Source organism: Heloderma suspectum, chromosome 15 (genome assembly GCF_057233095.1).
Source record: "Heloderma suspectum isolate Gila_16-S chromosome 15, 16-S_ref, whole genome shotgun sequence".
Classification (NCBI taxonomy): domain Eukaryota; kingdom Metazoa; phylum Chordata; class Lepidosauria; order Squamata; family Helodermatidae; genus Heloderma; species Heloderma suspectum.
Genome location: NC_139472.1, coordinates 11,571,346 through 11,594,296, shown reverse-complemented (window position 1 = coordinate 11,594,296; position 22,951 = coordinate 11,571,346). Strand labels below are relative to the sequence as shown.

Genomic DNA, 22,951 nt, shown 5'->3' with positions numbered 1-22,951 from the left:
GTTTTGTTGCAGAACTGAGATCCAAGTTCTACACAAAGAGCTTTTCCTTTCCCGTTTTTCAGCTACATAACCTCTAGGGGATGCTGCAGTATAGCAGAATAAAGCAATTACACAAGTGGGAAAAGCAGTTTCTTTCGCTTTTACAAATAATACCGCATTTTCCCTGCTCTAAAAATCTTTGCCGAAAGTGCTATTTAAAAACAGAAGCGAAACTGGAAGGTCATGACATCGTCTAAAGAAACTGTAGTCAACTGTGAGTAAGGAACGATGAGTGCACAATAAATGCCTCATGTAGAAAAGCTCCTAGTCCAGAGGTGGGCAGCTTGTAGCCTACAACTCTCATCAGCCCTAACCATCATGGGAGTTGTATGCCAAAACAACTGGAGGGGCACAAGTTGCCCACCCCTGCCCTAATCCAACAGAAGAGAGGGAGCGGAGCCTGGATGCTGGGCAGCACTTAAGAGGACAGTGCATATTTAATTCACTGTGCCTGGATAAAACACACCCTGCAATTTTAATTAATACGCTTTCCAGGAGATGCATTGTAAGTCAGTCAGTTCTGGAACTAACAAGCAGAGCAGAAGAAAGAAGACAGTTTATGTCCATTTGTCCTGCATTTAGGATAACGCGGCAGTAATCCCTTGATTGCAGTACAAGGATTATGTCTCCTTTAAGGACTTATTTGTGCCTTCCACACAGATGTTTAAATCCCCTCTTCTAACAGTATTTTACTGGCTCATGGTTATGACATCACACCATTTTATACTTCTGTAATCACTTTCCTGCAACGTCACACGCATGCGCACATTCTTAAAAAGCCTTTGCGGGCTTGGCTCCATCCATTAGGCTGTTCCCATGAAGAGCAGGAACAAGGTGGCCTTAAAGAAAGGGGTCTTTCTTTAATATTTGGATTCGTGGTGGGAAAAAAGAGCATAGTTTTGTTCTAATGGGACCTAATAACTCTTTAAAGTGCCCCATAAAATAACAGCAGTCTCTGCTTGGCAGTGATTTTGGCCGTGGTGTTGGGGGCGGGGGAAGGAATGAGGAAACCTTTACAAAAATGGGAACTGCTCAAGGCAGTATAGCCCCAGCCAGCAGTGACAAGCTGAAACAATACAAGGAATTCAGATAATGAAGAGCATATGGCTACCCTCTACCCTGTTTGTACATATCAGGCCTTGCCAACGTGGGTGGGAGAAACTACTTCTCTGCTTCAGCATTTAGGGTTAGGAGTGGAGTTTGCAAATGACCCTAGGGACAGCTGGAGAAGTAGTTATTAGCATGTCCTGCTCTTGCTTGCTTCCTCACTTGCAAAGAGCCCATCTTGCTCAGGATGCCCCATATAAGCTCAGTACAGGCCTCGCTCTCACTGAGATGGTTAAACCACTTTGGACTGTAGGTGGGTGAAATCGCATGGGTTGGAGTCTTCCCTCTTCTGAAGTAAACACTTTTGCATATGAAATGCTAGGCTAGAACCAGGACCAGTGTCAAGGGTAGGCATGTTCGGGCACCTGCCAAAGGCCCACACCCTAGCAGAAGTGCCCTGACAAGAGCCCCTGCAGTTCCTCATCCTTTTCACCACTGCAACCTGTCAGTGGTGGTTAGTTCAGATGGTACATTTTAAAATATATTTGTTGTTGTTGTTCAGTCGTTCAGTCGTGTCCGACTCTTTGTGACCCCATGGACCATAGCACGCCAGGCCTTCCTGTCCTACACTCTCTCCCGGAGCGTGCTCAAGTCCATATTCATTGCATTGGTGATGCTATCTACCCATCTCATCCTCTGCCGTCCCCTTCTCCTGTTGCCTTCAGTCTTTCCCAGCATCAGGGTCTTTTCCAGAGAGTTTTCTCTTCGCATTAGGTGGCCAAAATATTTGAGCTTCAGCTTCAGTATCTGTCCTTCCAATGAGCAGTCACGGTTGATTTCCTTTAGGATGGACTGATTTGACCTCCTTGCAGTCCAGGGCACTCGTAAGAATCTTCTCCAGCATCACAGTTCGAAAGCATCAATTCTTCGGCACTCAGCCTTCCTTATAGTCCAGCTCTCACAGCCATACGTTGCTACTGGGAAAACCATAGCTTTGATTAGACGGACCTTTGTCGGCAAGGTGATGTCTCTGCTTCTTACTATGCTGTCTAGGTTTGCCATAGCTTTCCTCCCAAGGAGCAAGCGTCTTTTATTTTGGGCTAAATGTTTCGGCTTCCGCCCTCATCGGTAGCTGTGCTGTTAAATGGATACCAGGAGTGGCAGTTTGGTGTCAGAGTGGACACTGAACCCATAGAATCCCAGAGTAGTTCTGATTCTGAGGTGGAGCAGCCGCTCGTGGGAGAGGAGCACGTTCATCCCTCCCAGGGCCAACAGCTGGCAGAGATTCCTCCTGCTGGCATTCCTGACATAGATAGCGGTCCCAGGAGTGAGAGAGTGCGGGAAGAGGGCTTGCTGGGCGCGCAACGCTGACGCAGGGAGCGGCGCCAAATGGAGGGTGTGGAAAGGAGGCGTAGTGCCCGGTTGGCACGCAAGCAACGGTTGCGCCCAGAGGATCCAAAGGAAAAGGAGAGGGACTCTCCCTAGCCCATAAGTTCAGGGTCTGCCAGTGATTCTCCTTCAAACGGGGACCAACTGTTCCAACTCAGGGCATAGGTACTCTGCTGCTCATAGCTAGTCACTGATAGTAGAGTTGTTAAGTTGTAAAAAGAATAAAGCTTTGAAAAGAATCCCTTTGTCTGTGTCTGGACTTGGCTACTGGATTAGACGGAGAGAGGCCACCAAGGAGCTCCTGACATTTGGAATGCCTGGAGATGAAAGTCCTTTAGGAGAAAAAACAGAGGTGTGATTGGTGTAATGGTTACGAATTGTCCTCCAGATTAAGGCCATTTGGATTAAGAGTTCTGAATCTGTAGATCCAGACGTTTTCCCTCTTGCCAAGCACATCAGTGTCTTTTGTTTGTTCTATTAAGGGGTGTATGAACCCCACTCACTCGAGTCCACTGGGGGTCTGCGGGGGGGGAGGCGATCCTTTCCTCCCCCCGGAATCCTCCCCGGCTGGCTCCACTCCACAGTGAGTCCACAGAGCTGCCAGCCGGGTCCGTCCGCTGCCAGACTTCCGTCCACTGCCGGTCTGCAGACGCAAATGGCATCTGGCGTAGTGGACGCCATTTGCGTCCCTACTCTTTGCCGTGATTGGCTACGTAAAGATTTATGTAGCCTATCATGGCAAAGGGCAGGGACGCAAATGGCGTCCACAGACCGGCAGCGGATGGACCCAGACCCGGGCAGCGGCAGGTAGGATCTGGCCGGCGCAAACTTCGTGGGGTGGCGGAGGTGAGTGGTCCATTCCACCACAGACTCCGGGGGCAACCTGTGGGCAACCTGTGGCCCTCCAGATGTTTTGACCTACAACTCCCATGATCCCTTGCCACTGGCTGTGTAACCACAAATCTGCGATTCTTACAAACAAAAACTGGAACAGCCTGTTGCAAATCATTTCAACTCACCTGCACACAGTCTCTCGGATTTACAGTTGCTTCTAAGAATCCGGCCTCATTGGAGTCTGTGGCGGAATTCTCCGCCATCCCTAGTTCTATTGGAAGCAACTGTAAATCCGAGAGACTGTGTGCAGGTGAGTTGAAATGACTTGCAACAGGCTGTTCCAGTTTTTGTTTGTAAGAATCGCAGATTTGTGGTTACATAACCAGTGGCAAGGGATCATGGAAGTTGTAGGTCAAAACATCTGGAGGGCCACAGGTTGCCCACTCCTGCCTAAGCCATTTAAGGTACGATCCTATGCATGTTTAGACAGAAAAAAAGTCCTACAACTCCCAACATTCCACAGCCAGCCATGCTGGCTGGGGCATGCTGGGAGTTGTAGGACTTTTTTCTGTCTAAACATGCATAGGATTGCACCTTTAGAGTTTTAAAGGTTAAAATCAACACCTTGAATTGAGCCCTATCAGATGCCAGATTCTCCTCGCACACACAAACAGACACACCTATTTTGAAAGGCCAAATGCTGCAAGAAGCTCTTTCGAACCATTGCGGCAAAGCTGACTTCATGGAAAATCTCTGCATGGGGCGGCCAAGATTCCGTGGACAATAGAAAGCTGCGTCATAACATTCTTGAGTGGCTTGTTTTTACACGGACCCATTTGAATGAAAGAAGCTTGATAGAATAACCAAAGCACAGCCTGGGGTTCCAGGAGGGACCACACAAAGTCTGGAAAAAATAACGTATTTTTTCTTCTGTCTGAAGCCTGGGACATGGTCCAGATGGTAGGCTGATAGGTATGGGGTTATTTTTTAGCAGGGTGGGAGGTGGTGTGGGGGGAGCTCCTAATTGCCAGCCCCAAACTTTGAGAAAACTCACGGACATTTTAAGTTGTATAAAGGGAGAAATACATACACAATGCACACATCTGCTAGCCACCTTTTTCCAGATACTTAAGTATACCTCTGTGCAAGCTTAGGTCTGTTTTGTTCCACTGTAAGTATCACAGTATCCCCCAAACAATCCTGGAGATTGTAGTTTGGTGGAAGTGCTGAAAATCCTCTTGGTTTAAGGTTTGTAGTTTGGATCAGGAATGGACAGGCTTCACACTTGTGCGATCTACTTTATTTTAACTGGAACCCCAAGGTCCACCAACTAAATAGGAGCTGGGGGCAAAGCTAGGTGCAAAATAGTGGTTTATGGGGTGGAGCCGATGACCAACAATGGCCTATGAACCCTGACACTGGGATGACCCGCATATGCAAGTACAATTTACAGCCCACACTCAACCACTGAGTCTGGGTTAGAGTGTTGTGTGAACAGCCCTGTTGAGTGTGGGTTATTGTTGAACCGTGGGTTAGCGTGTTGTCTGAACTGAGGACATTTTCTGCAGGGTGGCTTGTTAACTGTGCCGTGTGGTTGGTTAACCACCCTGAACAACCCAACAACAAACCATGGCTTTTGAAGGAGTGTGGGTTAGCATGATTTGCGAACCCAGTCATAGAATCATAGAATAGTAGGGTTGGAAGGGGCCTACAAGGTCAATATGTCCCCAAACAATGTAAGGCCATCAGCTCAAGATTTTCTAGGGTTTTTTTCCTCTCCTCTGTACCAGAGAGAAACATTTGATCTCAAAGTCAACAAACCATTTCTAGCCTTTTTATCTCCATCAGGGACAGGATTTCTAGAAAGCTAATGGGATTTTAATTGCCCATTCAATACCAAGCCATACCAAAATACTTTGCATTATAACAGGGATAATTCACAACAGTATATTGAAGCTGGGAAAATCCGTCTTCCACCAACTGCTGTGGGAGTAGCAGCTAAGCTCAGAGGGAACAGAGAAGTCTGGGAGGGGAGCAAGATTATGTCATTACACCCCTGCACAAGAGGATTAATATGGGAGAAGACAACATAGCAGCTCCCTGCATCCTAAACATCTGGGGTGTTAAAGGTTTAAAAACAACAGCAGCAGCACTTTGAATTGAGCCTGGAAGCAAATGGGGAGCCAACAAGATTGTTTCCAAACAGGTGTGATCTGATCCCACCTCCAGGTCCCTGTTACAAGTCTACCAGCTGTGTTCTGAGCAGAAGCCCATGGGACAGTACAGTGTTTCTTCTTCTCCCCACTCAGCCACCATAGCCCAGGGGTAGGAAATAAGTGGCCCTTTCAATGTTGTTGGATCCCAGTTCCCTTCAGCCTCAGTGAGCATGACTCGATGATCAGGGTTGATGGGAGTTGTGGTCCAACAACATCTGGTTCCCCACCCTGCTGCAGCCAGTTTCTGCCCCAAACACACAGATGGAACTAGGTGAAGGAGCAGAATTTCTGCATTGCCAAGGGGAAGCCTGACTTCTAGACCATGTTAAGTCGCAGCACTTTTCTTCACAAATTTACAGCCCTATGCATATTTACTCAGAAGTAAGCCCCAGCTGTTTAACGGGGCTTGCTCCCAAGCAAGTGTGCATCAGATTGCAGCCTTTTGTTGCAGTCCATCGTACCCTCTAAACTGCAAATAAAGCCCATTGAACTCAGTTGGACTTACTTCTGGTTAGGATTGCTCTGTCAAGAACCATTAGGCATTAATTGTGAACTGTCAAGGAAGTTGATGTTGAAATCTCCTCAAATGCAGGCATTTGGGGGAAAATAAAAGAAACAAGCGAGAAAGAGAAAAGATTGAAAAATCACCCCGCTTGTTATTCTGTCCAGTAGTCTCTTTCTCTCCCCCCCACCCCCTTCTCTCTCTCTCTGAAGTTAGCAGAGTAAAAAACAGACTTTAAACGTTTGCCTCCTCAGTGCGGTGAGAGAAACCACATGCTTTCCGCTCATTAAAAATGGATTTGCAAAGTGTGCAGCTTTGCAGGGGGCTTGTGTATTAGGCTAATCGGTACTGCAATGAGCCAAGTCGATGGCGGGATTTGTTCCTTTTAGGTTTGCCTGATTATGCTCCTGCAGAGCTTATATCCAGGGCTCTGAAAGCCCAAGTTGGGCCTCTTTAGGGTGGCACAGATCACTGCCAGGGCTGGCATGAGTTGCTGTAAGTAGGACTGTGTTGTGCTCTGTCCTAGAAAAACGGATAAAATTCTGCACCCAAAAAAGCTGCATTTTCCATCTAGTATAAATTATGCAAATTGGCACAATTCCTTTTGCATAATTTTATGTTGATCTTGCCACTCATGGGAAGGAAATGACACTGAAGCCCCACCCTCAACAACTGAAAGTCACATTCAGATATCCTTCTGGATTCAGAGATTTCAGTGGACATGGCCCACACATTTTCAGGAATAGCTCCGTAGCAATAAGGGCTAGAAACTTATTTTTTTTTAAAGCAAACAAAAAGAAAGCTGAGATTATCATCGTTTTATTTTCTTCCTTTATGGAATCACATCTTCCTTCCATGCCAGATTTGCCTATGGGCCGATTTCTTCTCTGATCCTTTAGGCCACGTGTTGTTGTTGTTAAAACTATGGAGCTGTTCACACAACATGCTAACCCACACTCAGTGGTTGAGTGTGGGTTATTGTTGAACCGTGAGTTATTTGTTGAACTGTGGGTTAGCGTGTTGTCTGAACACAGCACATTTTCCGCAGGGTGGCTTGTTAATCACTCTGAACAACCCAACAACAAACCGTGGGTTCTCAAGGTGGCTTATTTGAGAAAAAGAAGAGATACTGCATGGTTAACAAGCCACCCTGTGGAAAAAACCTTGGTTCAGGTAATGTGCTAACCCATGGTTTAACAGACAGCCCACAGTTCAACAACAACTCACACTCAACCACTGAGTGTGGGTTAGCATGTTGTGCAAACCCAGTCTATACGTTTATTGACATATTTTCAATTTTATAAATTGAAAAAGCAGGGCACACATGAGCAGGAGAATTTGTAGTATTGATGGATAATCACAGAGTTGGAGAGGGCTTTGTTGGCCACCTAGTCCAGCCCCTGCTCAGTGCCAGAAATTGAGTGCTAGAGCCTCTGCTTTAACACCGCCAGCAAGGGAGAGCCCACCACCCCTCTGGTTAATTGGTTCTATTATTGAACTGCTGTTAAAAACATAAGAGCCCTGCTGGATCAGGCCAAAGGCCTATTTAGTCCAGCATTCTGTTCCCAGGGTGGCCACTTTTATGCTTCTGGGAAGCCCTCAAGCAGGACATGAGAACAATTACAGCACCCTCTCGCTCATGTTCCTCAGCCACTGGTAAAGACAGGCAGACTTGTCTCTGATCCTGGAGGTAATATATAGCCATCATAACTAGTAGCCATCGATAGCCTTCTCGTCCATGAATATGTCTAGTCTCCTTTTAAAGCCGTCCAAGTTGGTGGCCATCACTACATCTTGTGGTAGAGAATTCCATAGTTTAACTATGCCCTGTCTGAAGAAGTTCTTCTTTTGGTCTGTCCTGAGTCTCCCCCCATTTAGCTTCATTGCACATATCTCTATCAGCCCCCCCCCCCCGCCACCGCCACCATTTTCTCATCTTCCTTTTAAGCTAAAGAACCCGCCAAAGTGTAACCTTTCCTTGTAAAGGGGTTGCTCCAGGCCTGTGATCATTTTAGTTGTTCTTTTCTATACATTTTCCAGCTCTATCATATGAATATTATGTACTGATCAGATCACTCCAAAATGATTTACATTGTGTAGTACAATGTACCAAGGGTTTGTTATTAACGTACGAGACAAAATGAAACCATGGGGCTACAAAGAAATTCCCGAGGAGCATTACTGTTGGCTGCACAAATCTGTCATGTAAATTTTTACTATCAGAGCTAAACTCTAATCTCTTTGATACAAATGATATAACAGTATGAAAGGCACATGTTCCCCCCCCCCTCCATTGGAGTGTGACCTTTCGGCTACTTTTAAAGGATTTTCTCACTGAAGCAAGGACTACTCAAAGGGTTGCATTCCTGGTTTACGGTGTGACAGCTCTAGAAGCCTACCAGAAAGGGATGGAAGACAGCAATGTTGTAAGACTGGAAGTTTGGACAGGAGAAGGTTAACCCTGGAGTACCACTGGAGACTTCCTTAATAGTCCTGTTGCAAGCACCTTTTGTTATGGTTATCAATAGTTGGCCTTCTGAATGGCTAGGAAATACCTGAAAGGGGGATTCCTTCTTCCACCCCACTCTTTAGCTAAAGCTGATGTAATCTAGGTGTCCATGAAAGAAACAAAGGACAGACTGAAGTTTTGAGTGAGACAGAGATCAGGTTCAGTTGACCGCAGGGGTGAAATAACCCATCGTGAGTTCTTCCCCTGCCCCAGGCGCGCCACGGCAGCTTGCATACCACACAGGTACGCAGCAGGGGTGGCTTCTTCCCCATGCCACAACCCATGGCTTGCAGTAGGGGTTGTGGGGTGGGTTCAGACGACATAGCAACCCGCACTGCATCGTGGATAATTGTGCAAGTCGCAGTTGCATGCAGGGGCAGAACCTACAATGGGTTATTTTGCCCCCATGGTTGTCGGAATGCAGCCAGAGACTGTGTTCAAACAACACGCTAGCCCACACTGGCTTCATTCACACAACACGCTAACCCATGATGGGTGGCAAGCTACGCTGGATCACAACCTACTGTGATCCCATCAGACAATCAGACAAACAAGCTACATGGAGTAGTTTATTTCATCCCCCCTCCCCCTTCTGTAGTCCTCCCACCCAGCCAGGCAGGTATCCCAGCTTCCTCTGTGGCAGGAATAGAGATTCCTTGAAAGGAGCAGAGCAGCGGCAGCATTTTTGGCCACTCTTGCCAAGCAGCTTTGTAGGCGATCTCCATAAACCACGCTGGTGCAACAGACAACACGCTAACCCATAATAGGTAAAATAACCCTTACTGCAGACTGTGGGTTCTCAGGGTAGCTTATTTGGGGGAAATAACCCATCATGGTGTGGGGGGGAGACATCCCATAGACAACACACTAACCCATCATGAGTTGCTCCAGAAAATAAACCATCATAGGAGAGTGTGGGTGAACCCAGCCACTCAATGGTTGAGTGTGGGTTGTTTTGAACCATCAGTTGTTTTGAACCATGGGTTTGTTCAACCGTGGGTTAGTGTGTTGTCTGAACCCAGGACATTTTCTGCAGGGTGGCATGTTAACCATGCAGGGTGGCTTATTTTTCTTGAACAAGAAAAATAAGCTTGTTGTTGGGTTGTTCAGGGTGGTTAACAAGCCACCTTGCATGCTTAACAAGCCACCCTGCGGAAAACACACTGCATTCAGACAACACGATAATCCCCAGTTCAACAACAAGCCCCAGTTCAACAGCAACCCACACGTAACTACTGAGTGTGGATTAGCGTGTTGTGTGAACCCGGATATGAGGTTTGCATGATCACAGAGGGAAAATAAGCTATGGTGGCTTATTTTCCCTCTGTGATCATGCGAACCCACTGGCATCTTAGGGTGCTGATGGTCTCTGTGGAGTTCTCATGTGGGAGCATTGGAAAAAAAAATCTTTTTTGTGCATTGGAGCTCTGTGCCTCCACACAAACATTACAAAACACCAATAAGCCCCCAGCGACCTCCTTCCAAATGGAATCAATCCTGGATAAGTGCTGTGCCCCTGGAACTTCTCACCACTCCAAGAAGCATGGGGAGTGTTACCATAGTATAGGACCACCCTGGATAATCTGGAATAAAGTAGACATGCTATTGTATTTAATTAATGAAGCTTTTGTCATTCTGTGTGTATGCGTAGGCCACCATGCACGCTGAAGGTGATGTGTGCCTAAGTTCCTAATAGGAGCTTGTTAAACGGTTGTAGTTTTTGTATGGTTTTGTACTTCAAAAACACTGTTAAAAAACCCCAAGAAGGGAATGAATACACAGATTCATGCAGTGCTTTAAAATGCTGTGCTTTTAAAAAGGCAGACAAGGCAATCTACCTTAGGCATGGGTGCAGCGATACTCTCACGGCAGGACTTTGTGGCCAGGGGCCAGGTTCCCACCCAGCAGAATGAGTAAGAGGGCCTCCAACTGCAGCAGAACAGACTTACCACATTTTGAAATAAGTGAAGCAATCCATATTACCCGTCTAAAGACCTCACCACCTTAAGACCAGAGCTTACAATGACGTAGCCGCACCTCTGTATGGGTGTGGGTGGAGAGTGCCGTGGCTGAGCCAAAATTTGATTTGTTAGTATGCATGTCTGCATTTCAGTTCGAAAGTCGGAAGGAAGCTGTTCTCACTATTCATTTGGGTCTGAATAGAGGCAATGGTTTCCTGTCCCAAAATAGATGTTAATTAACGAAGCATTGCTAAGGTATCACCCATCACTGCTGTTGTGAAGGGTCGCTGTGGTTATTTTGGGGTATGTTCAAGGTCTAATTGATTTGACATTGTCTGTACATTTGACCTCACTGCTTACAATTCCCCATCCGTAACCACCCATGTGTATCTATACCTGTAACTCAGGACACACTTCCTGCATCTGATGAAGTGGATTGTAGTCCAGTAAAGCTTATGGCATTTATATATTTGTATATATAAAAGGCTAACTAATACATTTGTTAGCCTTTTAGGTGCCACAAGACTCTGTTGTTTTGCTGGAGCAAGACTAACACAACCTCCCCTCTGGAAATTGTTCTCACACTGTGACTGAGAAAAGTACTGTCGCTTTTCACCCTGAGTGGGATGAATGCCCGTGAATATTGGGACTGCTGAAATGTAAATCTTTCTTCCAATTGGCTTTCTGATCCCTGCTAGATCTTAATAGCAGACTTTTTCTTTCTAAGCCAAGGCTTTCAAGATCTCCCTCCTACCTTTTCCTTAGCCATCTCTTATCCTTGGAATGCCTCCCACACCCACATGCACACGCGCATGCACGCACATGCACACAGGACCAGGGCCCACAACAAGGCAAGGCATGGTTGGGTATGTGCTGGGGGCTCACACCCCAGCAGGGGCCCAACCGCCTGGAGTCCATCCTCCTCTTTCACCATTGCAACCTGCTTGTCCATCCGCTTCTCAATCTGGCCCAGACAACAGTGGTGGTGAGGAGGAGGAGAAGCAGATGCCGCGGCCTGCTTGCTCCCTGGCGCTCTGCCTGCCAAGCAAGCAAATGGGAGCCATGATGAGAAAGAGGTTGAGGAGCAAAAGCAGCTGGTGACCGTGGCGGTGAGAAGCCAGGGGAGGGGGGGGGGCATGGAGGGTGTTTTCCCCAAGGGTCTTCAGAAGCGTGGAACTGGCATTGCACCAGACTTTGGAGGAGCCTTCCGGGATTCGACTGAGGATCCATCTACTCCAGCATCCAGTTTCCCAAGGGGCCAAAAAGCCCACCAGTGGAGCATGAAGGAAACAGCCCTCTCCCATGTTTTTTTTTTTCCCGCAGCAATTGGTGTTCAGAGATAGACTGCCCCTAAACCTGGAGTTTCTGTTTACTGTCACAGCCAGCGGGTGTTGATAAACTTATCCTCCATGAACATGTCTAATATCCTTTTAATAAGAACATAAGAAGAACCCTGCTGGATCACCCTGGAGATCCATCAAATCCACCATCGTCTTCCCAGCAGTGGCAGGTGCTTGTGGGGAGGGGGTGAGCCAAAGTGACAGCAATGCAATCCACTGAAGCCTGTTGAAAGTTGCCTGCAAAGTGATAATGCGCAGCCCTAATTCAGGGATGGGGAACCTTCTTGGGGCCTGGGCAAGCGTTGGCAGTGCCACCATCACTGCGGGCACGCAGCCCTGGCAGCCCTGGTTTGTTGTTGGGTTGTTCGGGGTGGTTAACAAGCCACCTTGCATGGTTGACAAACCACCGTGCGGAAAGTGTCAACACACTAACCCACAGTTCAACCGAGAATCCGCGGTTCAACAACCCACCCTCAACCGCTGAATAGGGGTTAGCGTGTTCTGTGAACTCAGCCAGAGGGAGACTGGGAGGAACGGCGTGTGTGTGTGTGTGTGTGTGTGTGTGTGTGTGTGTGTGTGTGTGAATCGGGTAAATGGTGTCTGTCTGGGCAGCATTTCCCCCTGAGCCAAGGTAACTGCTGTGCATCACCTGGAGGCTTCCGTCCCTCCAGGCTGTGCAGATGACAGCCTCTGGAAGAGCCAGCTCAGATGCTCTGCTCTGAGCGCCTCGCCTCTCTCTCTCCGATAGCTTCACACTTAGTGCTCTTGGCAGCCACGCTGTTTAGGAAATTATACCAAACTGGAGACATAACATAGACATTGCAAATAGCGCTGTTTATATTCCTGCAGAGAGAGCTGCAGCAAAAACTGCCAGAACCGTACAATCCGATGAATGAGACACTTGAGGTTTGCGAGTTTTAAAATATATTGCACTTTGGGGGTTTGGTCCCCCCCACCCCGTTTTGTTTTTGCTGTAGTTTACTATTCATAGAATCATAGAATATTAGGGTTGGGCCTGTAAGACCATCGAGTCCCACCCCCTGATCAATGCAGGAATCCAGGTCAGAGCATCCCTGACAGATGGCTGTCCAGCCTCGTCATGAACGCCTCCAGCGTGGGAGAGCCCACCGCCTCCCCAGGTAATTGTTTCCATTGTCGACTTGCTCTAACAGTCAAGACGTTTTTCCTGATGTTCAGCCGGAATCTGGCTTCCTGCAACATGAGCAAGAATATTTATCGGATGCTTCTGAATGCTAACGTCTGTACCTATCCTCTTAGCTCCCTGGGTTGACAGGCCCCAACAGTGCCCCCCACCTCTGACATATGGAGGAAGAAACTGGCTGGCATTGCTTTCTTTCAAATAAATGAGGGGTTCATAGTGAGGAAGCCACTATGATCTGGGGGAACACCCTGTGCAGGATTAGTGGAGGTTCAAATAGAAGCCTGCTGATCATTGTGTTAAGTAGCAATCCTATGTCCCCTAGACAACATCTGGGGAGCCATAGGATACTTTGGACACTGCTCTGATCTCGGAGCCAGAACCACGCCAGCTGCCTCTCTGAGTTGCAAAAGCGACCTTGGAGAGGAGGGAAAGGGGGCAGTTCTATGGGCGGGGAGGGGAGGGGACTGGGGAAGTGGAGATACAAACTATCCCCAGCCTCTGTCCCACTTGCTCTGCAGAACCCCAGCTAGACAGGCAAAATCACCCATCTAGCGAAAATGCAGAGTGGCACAAGCTGCTCCTGCATAGGATGCCCGTCAGCCTCCAAGTCATCCACGAGAGACAAAGGTCCAATATGGTCATGGTCACACAGACCTGCCCAAGTACCTTGTCAACATCCTCGACCTGTATCAACTGAAACTCTGGATATCTCACCTGATTCACCTGCAATAATACCTCTTCCCCTCCCCTCCAGCTTGACAGCTTCCTTATCTGCTTGCATCTCCTTCTGCCTCCTTCTGTCTAGGCTCCACTTCTCATTGAGGTCATCAACCTGTGTCTGGGCCATACCACTTCAAGCTGCAGATGAGGTCTCACATTTGATGGCAGAGGACGGTATCACCGAAATAGGGGCATTTGATGGCAGAGGGAGTACCACCAGTGGAGGCTGGTGGCTCCGATGTCAGTTGGGCCATGAATCCACTCCAGGTTTCTGTCAGAACCAGTCAGAATGCTAAAGGAGTATCCAAGGTGCTTGGATAGTTCCTTTAGAGTTCTGACTGAAACCCGGAGTAGGTTCACCACACAACTGACATTGGAGTCACCAGCCTTCACTGGGTACCACTTGACCTGTTCCGGCAGAGAAAGCTTCAGCTTGAGCCCTGACAAATGGAAGGCAGAGAATATTATTGATGGGGGAGCGGATTAGCTCCCTATGAGGTTGCAGATTTGGCTACAAGGAAGGATCCGGACGGCCACTTGTTTTCCCCTTTTGTGTGGTTCCAAGGATAGACCAGAGTGCTCGCTTACTCTTCAAAATGTGTGGCTTACCAACTGAAACCAAGTCCGTAACCTTGTTCTAATTTCAGTTTGATTGCCTATTGAGAGTGTCTGATTATTCTTTAAGAGTCACTTTGGAATGAAGCCTGAAGGTACAATATAAAATAATTGAACAGAGTGTAAAGCCCCATCTGGCAACCTAGTCAGTCATTTGAACAGAGATCTCGTAGCCGTAATTCAGAGAGCCACAGATGTGGAGAGGGTTCTGCTAATATTGGCAATAATTTCCTATACTTCCCCCAGTTCTCTGCTGCTCAAGTATCTCCTCTTCCCTTGCCCCTGCTAAAAAATAAGGTACTTTTTAATCAAACTGATGTACAAGGTAAGCCAGGGATAAGGAGTGTCCTGGAGGAGGGGCTAGAAGGAATTTTGTTGGGGTTTGTGGTGGCATTTGGGGCTCAAACCCCCACCTCAGCCTTGTATTTGTTTTCTTGGACAAGTTACTTGTCTCTGACCCTCATCAGTTTGCCTTCTGTGAAATAAGTGTTGGAGCTCATGGCGTGGGTTCCAAAGAGTGGTTTTGCATTTTAGAACTCAGGCCCCACCTCTGCCTTCTATTCGTTTTGGGGCATGTTATTTTTCTTTTAGCCTCACTAGTTTACCCAGTGGGAAATGGATATTTTGTGACTGGCCATGCCTGCCATGGCAGCCATTTTGTGAGAGCACCCAAAACTCTTTCCCAGTATTCTGAAACTTCCACCTGATCCAGGAGTTAGGCCTTTGGCATAACTCATGTCTGGAGCCTGCCTAGCCATGTCTGGACTAGCCTGGGAACATACCGCCCCCATGTCTGGCAGTTCTTCTTCAGAATCTGAACTACTCTCCTGCTCCCTGTGCTCAGAAACACTCCTGATATCGGCCACGCATGCCATGTGTTGCTAGGTGGTCGTGACCATAGAGTTTGGTCATGCAGACTAGAGCATCACCAGAATTTCCAGGCAACCATCTCTATGGCCGTGGGAATTTATGCAGCCGAATTTATCCACGGGGAGCCCAACAGACGACACAGTAAACCACCCGAGGGCCCCGTACCCACTCTGCAAAGGGTGGGTAACTTACCGATCATGGGTGGGAAAAACACGCTCCCACAAGACACTAACCCATTGTGGGTAGCTCCGAACACGGCCCATGGTGGTTGCCATGTCATCTGAACCCAGCCATGCTCAAAGTAAGTTGCTCACCTGGAGCAATGCATGTTCCATCATGGCCCCTGGGCTTTCTGTCAAGATTAGGATAGGGCAACTGGTGCAGGATGTGGTAGCCAGGCTGCTGAAAGGGGCTTGCTGGTTTGAACATGTTACACACCTATATTTCAGGAGCTTTGTTGGCTCCCCGTGGTTTCCAGGCGCACTTCAAAATGCTGGCTTTGGCCTTTAAAATCCTCAGTAGTCTGGGACCAGGGTACCTAAACAATCTTCTGCTCATGTCTGAACCTGACTTTGACTATGGAATTCACTCCCAGGGTAGGTCCCCCTGGCACTGTTTTTATTAACTTTCAAGGGCCAGGCAAAGCCAATCCTGTTCACCATTACATCTTTGGGTGGGTGATCTATAGTTTTTGGTTTTGTTCTCACACTGTCTCTTTGGTTTGGTGTATTATTTTGGCTTTGTGCTGCCAAACTATAATTGCATGTTCTATTTTTATTATTTATTTATTTATTCATTCATTTCATTTCTATACCGCCCAATAGCCGAACTCTCTGGGTGGTTCACAAAAATTAAATCCAAACAACACACAATAAAACAATTTAAAATATACAGAACATTAAAACCACAATATAACAATACAACCACAATAAAACCTAGCAGCAGTGCAGGAGTTTAAAATACAGATTTAAAACAGCAAAGATAAAAATTTAGAAAGCTAAAATGCTAAAATGCCTGGGAAAATAAAAAGGTCTTCACCTGGCGCCGAAAGGAATACAATGTAGGCGCCAGGCGAACCTCACTAGGGAGCTCATTCCAGAGCCGGGGTGCCACAACAGAAAAAGCCCTCCTCCTTTTATGCACACCACTGCATATTTTTATGCAGTGGTGTGCCCTTTTATCTTCTGTTTTATCTCTCTTCCTAATGTTTTTATGTTTCATGAAATGTTATTAAGCTGACTTAAAAGCTATTTATGCTAGAAAAGTGACATATACTTTAAAAAATGTAAACAAATAAAGAATAAGGGCTGAAGGCTTTTGTCGACTTAGCTTAGAATAGATGGAACACAAGATAGAGGTTTATAAAGTGCTGAAAAAGTGGAGAGAGATTCTCTCCTCCTCCTCCTCCTCCCCCCCCGCCCCATATCACTAGAACACAAGGTAACCCAATGAACTTTTGAAGGGTAGTACATGCTAGACAAACAAAAGAAAGGGTTTATTTACACAACACAAAATTGACCTGTGGAACTCACTGCCACAGAATGTGGTGACAGACATTAACGTAGATTACTATAACAGGAGATTGGACAAATGTATGGAGAAAGAGCGGTCTATCAACAGCTATTCATAGTACCTAAATGGAACCCTTTGTGTACTGAAGCAGTTTCCCACACTATCAGTTGCCGGGGCATAACTGGGGTGGGTAGGGATATTATTATTTTCATGTCCTGCTTCTAGGCTTCTCAGAAGCATTTGGCTGGCCACTCCAGGAAAACAGGATGTTGCCCTGTTTGTTTGTTTGTTTGATTGTTTGTTTGCTTGTTTTACAGCATTTGTATACCACTCCACATCTGAAACAGATTCCAGAGCAGTGAACATAAAAAGTAAAAGATAAAAAGATAAAAATAATTAAAACACCATTTTAAGATGTTCCTTTTAAAATAGAATGCCAATAAAAAACAACTGATGGCTGGTCAGTTAAGGAATGCTTTCTGGAAAAGAGCTGTTTTCAGGAGGAGCTGAAAGCAGCACAGAGTTGGTGCCTGCTTGAACTCCAGGGGCAGGGAGTTCCAAAGAAAGGGTGCCACCACACTGAAGTCTCTCCTCCTGGTGGACTCCAATCGGGCCATCCCATAGGTCCATGTGGAACCACCAAGAGCATGCCGTCTAGATGAACCTTTGCCCGATTCTAGTAGGGCTGTTTTTACGTTCTTAATCACAACAAGCGGGGGAAACAGATCATTGTTAGTGCTTTTAAGAAAGGAGTTGATTTATGCTTTAGAAATTGGGGTGTGGTAAGTGGGCTGACCATAGAGTCTGGTGATGTGTTTCCCCTTTTTAGTGAAATATAAGCGGCCACCCTCCCCACCATCTGTGCGTCCATGGTTCTGCTACTGAAAGAGCAGTTTTCAAATGAGAACAGGAAGAGAGACCCAAGAACCTCAGAAGAGCCCTGCCGGATAAAACCGAGGGTCCATCTAGTCCAGCATTCTGTTCACACAGTGGCCAACCAGCTGTCGACCAGGAACCTGCAAGTAGGGCATGAGCGCAACAGCACCCTCCCACCCATGTTCCCCAGCAACTGGTGTACATAGGTTCACTGCCTCTGGTCCTGCAGGTAGCACAGAGCCATCCAGATTAGTAGCCACTGATAGCCTTTTCCTCCAGGACTTTGTCCAGCCCCCTTTTAAAGCCATCCAAATTGATGGCCATCACCACATCCTGTGGTAGCGAATTCCATAGTTTAACCATGCTATGGGTGAAGACATCCTTCCTTTTATCTGTCCTGAATCTGTCCTGTGTGCCCCTTCATCGTTTTCTTTGCTCTAGGGCTTGTACTATTCAAGAAAGCTGATCAAGTTTCCCCCCAGGTGCGTTGGCACTCAGCAGTCAGACAGGTTTGGGGACGGCCACAGTGCTCCCATGTTTGCTTCCCAATCCTGTGGGCATGTGTCAGCCTCCATCAAACTCTGTCTCACTTGCCATTTATGATCATTTAGGTGGGAGAGATTCCCTCCCACTGTTCCACTGAGCACCCCCCCCCCCAGGGGGGGAGAACATATCAGCTGCCTGACAACACTCTGCAAAAAACTGCAGCCCAGATCACCTTCCTCGTCTTGGGCAAGTACAGCACTGTAATGCCACAGCTTAAAAAATTGAGCATTGAAGTTCTTTGCTTCAGGGTTTGTTTTGACTGCCAAGAGCTGAACCCAATTGTCTTTGCCTTCTGTTCCAGATAACTCTGTGGGCACGTAGGCTATGTTTAGAATCACCTCGTTGCAAAACAACAACACACGCACACACAAAACAAGGTCAGTAAAGAATCGCCCAATTTAATCTTGTTTTAGTAGGTGTATCTTTTCCTTTCTTTTCCTTTAAAGATATCCTGTGTGTTTATTCTTTCGAAATCTGCATTGAACACAAGGAGGGGAGGAGGAACAATGCTTATTTGCTTTAATATTTTGAGTCCAAAGGCAGTTTCCAAAAAAGAAAAGAATAGGGGTGGGTGGGGGTGAGAGTGATCCAAACATGTAAATAAAGTTTTCTGCAGGCATCGGGTCAAATGATATGTTACTATGGCATTTTGGATGCCTCCTTATTTAGCAAAGCGTTTTGTGTGTTGCTAAGATGCAAAGCTGAATCACAGAAACAGTGGGCCCAGCTCAACTGGCAGAAATAAGGACACTGCAAAGCAAAATGGGAAGTGTGTGAGTGTATGTGTGTTCTGTAATAAAAACCTCTTCTAGAAGATGGGGAGGCAAACTTGAGTATCCAATCCCCCCCTCCCACTTTCCTAGTGAAAGAAGCACTCTGCTTTAAAAACGAGATCTGTGTGTTCATCTAAAAAGGTGGCCTTCAACCTTTTCTGACCTTTAGCCCCAATATGCCCTTGTAATTTTTCAATGGCTGTGTCTGTCTTTCTTGCCCTCTCTTCTTCCTTCTCCCCCCTTCATTTCTCTCTCAATTCCCCCCTCCGATATATGGTGCCACTGATGCAACTTACTTTTGACCAAGGCCTGATCCTGCACTTGTTGATCCTGAGCCATACCAGTTGCAGACCAGTCCTGCAAAGGGACCCCTCTTTCTGGTTTTGCTTTAACCATCCCATCAGTTGGCTAATGTAGAGTGCAGTATTCAAAACCAACCGAGAATACAGCTCTCCTTGCCAATACATTTCTGTTTTGCAAAATCCTTGGCCTGATGCCATCATCCAAAATGGGTGGTGACATAGACACCTTGAATTTTACTTTATTATTATTATTATTTTTGTCTCCCAGCAGATCGGTCTTGTTTTGTGAACCACTTTAAGGAAACGGTTGCCAACCATTCCATTGATGCTGCTGAAACTACCCTCCCCCTTGGATAGCTCCCTGTTCATGCCCCAGCTGGTACTCCTTGGAACTCTGCCTTGGGATCCTGCCATGTATTCTTTGTGCCACAGTCATTCACTATTCCTTCCACAAACCACTTCCATTAGCGCCTATTGTTACTCCGTACCATTGTTAATTCCAGCTTGTTGGCTGCTTTTATTTTCAACATTTTCCTCCCTCCCTTGAACTATCTTCTGTTAAGGTGCATTTCCTCCAAACGTAACAAAAACATCACTTTCTCTCTCTCTCTCTCTCTCTCCCTCCTTGGTTTTTGCAGTGCTCTTTTCATAAAGAAATGTACCCCGATGGAAGAATGGGAAAGAATGCTGTCTCTCCGTATTCTCTAGAAGGCACCTTTCAAGTTACCCAGGAAGGCTGTGTTCACTGCTAGGCTTCTTGCTGTCTTTCTCTGCTTGGGGTGTGGGGAACACTTTGCTCCAGTATAATCGTCATGTATGTGGAGTTGGAGGCAGACATTGGGCAGGTAAACAGGTAAGCTGGCACGCAAGCACAGGCAGTCTGGTAGCTCCTTGGTCATCACACTAAAGGTAACTTTCTCAGATTGAGGAAGCAGGCCAACATCTAGAGCTTAATAAGGTTGGGTGATGCCCCCGTATAGCACCTGACAGCTACTGAACGAGCTCCACTGGCAGAGCTCGAGGGCAGCAAAACTATGTGCATAAATAGTCCCAGGTAGCTCACCAGCGTATGCCTCCACATCTGAGCCATTGACTTCTAGACTAAGTCCCGGAGTCCCTGATAGTATCTGAACTACCAGCCACAGACCAGCGTTCTCATTGTGTTGGTTGTGGTGAAAGCAGATCATCCAAAAAGGCATTCTAATAGGCAGAGGTATCTGAACCGAAGAAATATGCAACATGCCAGAGCTTTGGGAGGCATGGGGGGGGGGGGCTAGAAAAGGGAGAGAGAAGGATTGCTCATAGTGAGTCATAAATAATGAGCTGCAAATTATATTAAAGAATGAAAGCTGCCACTTGGCTTTAGGAAAACATGTATCGGCCTTTTAACAGTGCAGCCCTTGAAGACGTGTGTGTGTGTTTATATAAAAACAGATTTTTAAATTCACCAGGTGTTCCATTTACTTTAAGGTTTGCAAAAGGGATCACTGGAGGATCAGGTTTTCCTCCTCCATTCTCATTTGGGGAAGTAGTGGAAAGTGTTTGCCATAGAAGTGCCAATGAATACAAAAATGTGGATCAACTTTGTGGTGGCGTACAAGTATATGCAAACTACTTCCTTTTGTCCCCAGCTTTCCACCAAAGGTCTGCCTCTTGAAAAGTTTGGAACTGGTCTTCATATAGCCACCTATTTTTTTAAATCCTCTTTTGTATCAGCATGGGAGTAAAGAGGTGATGTAGAGAACATTGTGCCAATGTTTTGCCTGAAGAAGTCCTGGAATGGGACTTTTAAAGGGTGGTTAGCAGATTCATAAAATCATAGAATAGTAGGGTTGGAAGGGGCCTATAAGACCATCGAGTCCAACCCTTGCTCATTGCAGGAATCCAAGTCAAAGCATCCCTGACAAGTGGCTGTCCAGCTTCATCTTGAATGCCTCCAGAGTGGGAGAGCCCACCACCTCCCTAAGTAATTGGTTCCATTGTCGTCTTGGTCTAACACTCAGGAGGTTTTTCCTGATCTTCAGCCGGAATCCGGCTTCATGTCACTTGAGCCCATGATTCGGTGTCCTGCACTCTGGGATGATGGAGAAGAGATCCTGGCCTTCCTCTCTGTGACAACCTTTCAAGTACCTGAAGAGCGCTATCCTATCTCCCCTCAGTCCTCTCTTCTCAAGGCTAAACATGCCCAGTTCTTTCAGTCTCTCTTCACAGGGCTTTGTTTCCAGTCCCCTGATCATCTTCGCTGCCCTCCTCTGAACCCTCTGCATTATTTACTAATTATTATTTCTTTAGCCTATCGTCCATACATATAGGGCTTACAGGCCAAGGTTTTCAAAGTGTGTTTGGGAAGGGATATAGCACAGGGGTAGAGCACATGCAGAAGGTTCTAGGTTCGATTCCTGACTTGGAAAGACGCCTGCTTGAGACCCTGCTGGTCAGACAATCCTGAGCTAGATAGAGCAGTGGTCTTGCATGATATGTAAGCTTCTTATGTTCCCAGCCTTCGAGTTCCTCAGAACCTTATTGGGTGGATTCTCAGAGAGAAGCTGCATTATACATAGTCAGAACCTTGGTCCTGTTGGAAGTATTGCAGCCTTGCCTGCAAGTTACAGGAAGGGGGCAGTGTTGTAGTTAGTTCATGGGAATTTGGGCATAGCTAGCCTTAGGATCTCTATAGCCTACAGTGTGGTTTCCTGCTCCTCCCCCCCCCCAAACCTCCCACCATTGCTGGGAGCGCTTGGGTTTGTTCTCTCAGTCCTGTTGGTGTAACAGAACACAAAAGGGGCTGAACAAACTCCTTTTGAAACCCTACATTGTACCTGCATTTTTATGCAAGAATATTGTGTGTGTAAACCATTTTACCTTTTCTTCACTAAAGAAGGTCCTTTTTTAGCCTTGTGTGCATGTGGGACTGGTAAACGCTCATTCTATTTTGCCTTTTGTTTTTTTTTCTCTGCTAACTGCCTTTTTAAACAGGAGGTAGCAATACCAAATCATTCCCATCAGGTCCCATCTAGCTCAATATTGTCTGTAGTGACTGGCAGAAACTCTCCATAGTTTCTGTAGATCTTCCCCGCCCTAGTGGAAAATGCCAGGGATTGAACCTAAAACCTTTTGCATGCAACACACCTGCTCACCGTTGCATGACGGCCCATCCCCAGGTCAGGGGTTTGCCTTCTGCCGCCACCGATCCTCTCCTGTGATTCACAGCTGAGGGTATGTTGAATGTGTTCACACAATGGGCCTGTTCAAACACGCAAGGGGGGAGGGTGGTTAGAGTAACTATGGAGGGAGGGGTAGCAAAACCACAGTGCATGCCCCCATCACACAACTGGGAACCACGTGGCACCATGTGGTTCCCGTAACCACCCCCCTCCATAGTTACCATAACCATCCTCCTGCCACCACCACCGAAAATACGCGTACCACTGTTCCATCCGTCACTCGCTATGGCAACCATAGAGAAAGTCTGTGCCAGCTAGAGCATTGCTGGAAATGCAAGACGCTGTAGGCTGCCATATTTATGGTTGCAACCTAGAAACCACCAGGAGCCCATTTTAGCCACCAGGGAGCCCGCCACACATAAGGATAAGCCACCGCAGAGGCCCTTAACCCTGCTGCAGGGGGGTGGTTAGCCAGGGTGGTTCCGGAATCAAGGTTAGCAGGTTTTTCTCCCCCCACATGACACGCTAAGCCACCGTGGTTTGCACACATTCCTTAATCATCATGGCTTCACAT

At 46.9% G+C, this 22,951-nt stretch overlaps 1 protein-coding gene across 2 annotated transcripts in view; it reads left to right on the top strand.

Annotated features, from left to right (window-relative positions):
- The window catches only part of MORN1 (MORN repeat containing 1), a 316,149-nt gene that overhangs the window by 253,132 nt on the left and 40,066 nt on the right, over positions 1 to 22,951 (top strand). Inside the window, exons 15-16 of one of the 2 annotated variants that reach the window (XR_014786007.1) lie at positions 18,440 to 18,515; positions 19,852 to 20,066. The gene's annotated coding sequence lies outside the window, so the exon portion shown is untranslated. Of the gene's footprint in view, positions 1 to 18,439; positions 18,516 to 19,851; positions 20,654 to 22,951 lie in introns of those variants that run through there. The other variant, XR_014786005.1, reaches the window with a different exon arrangement.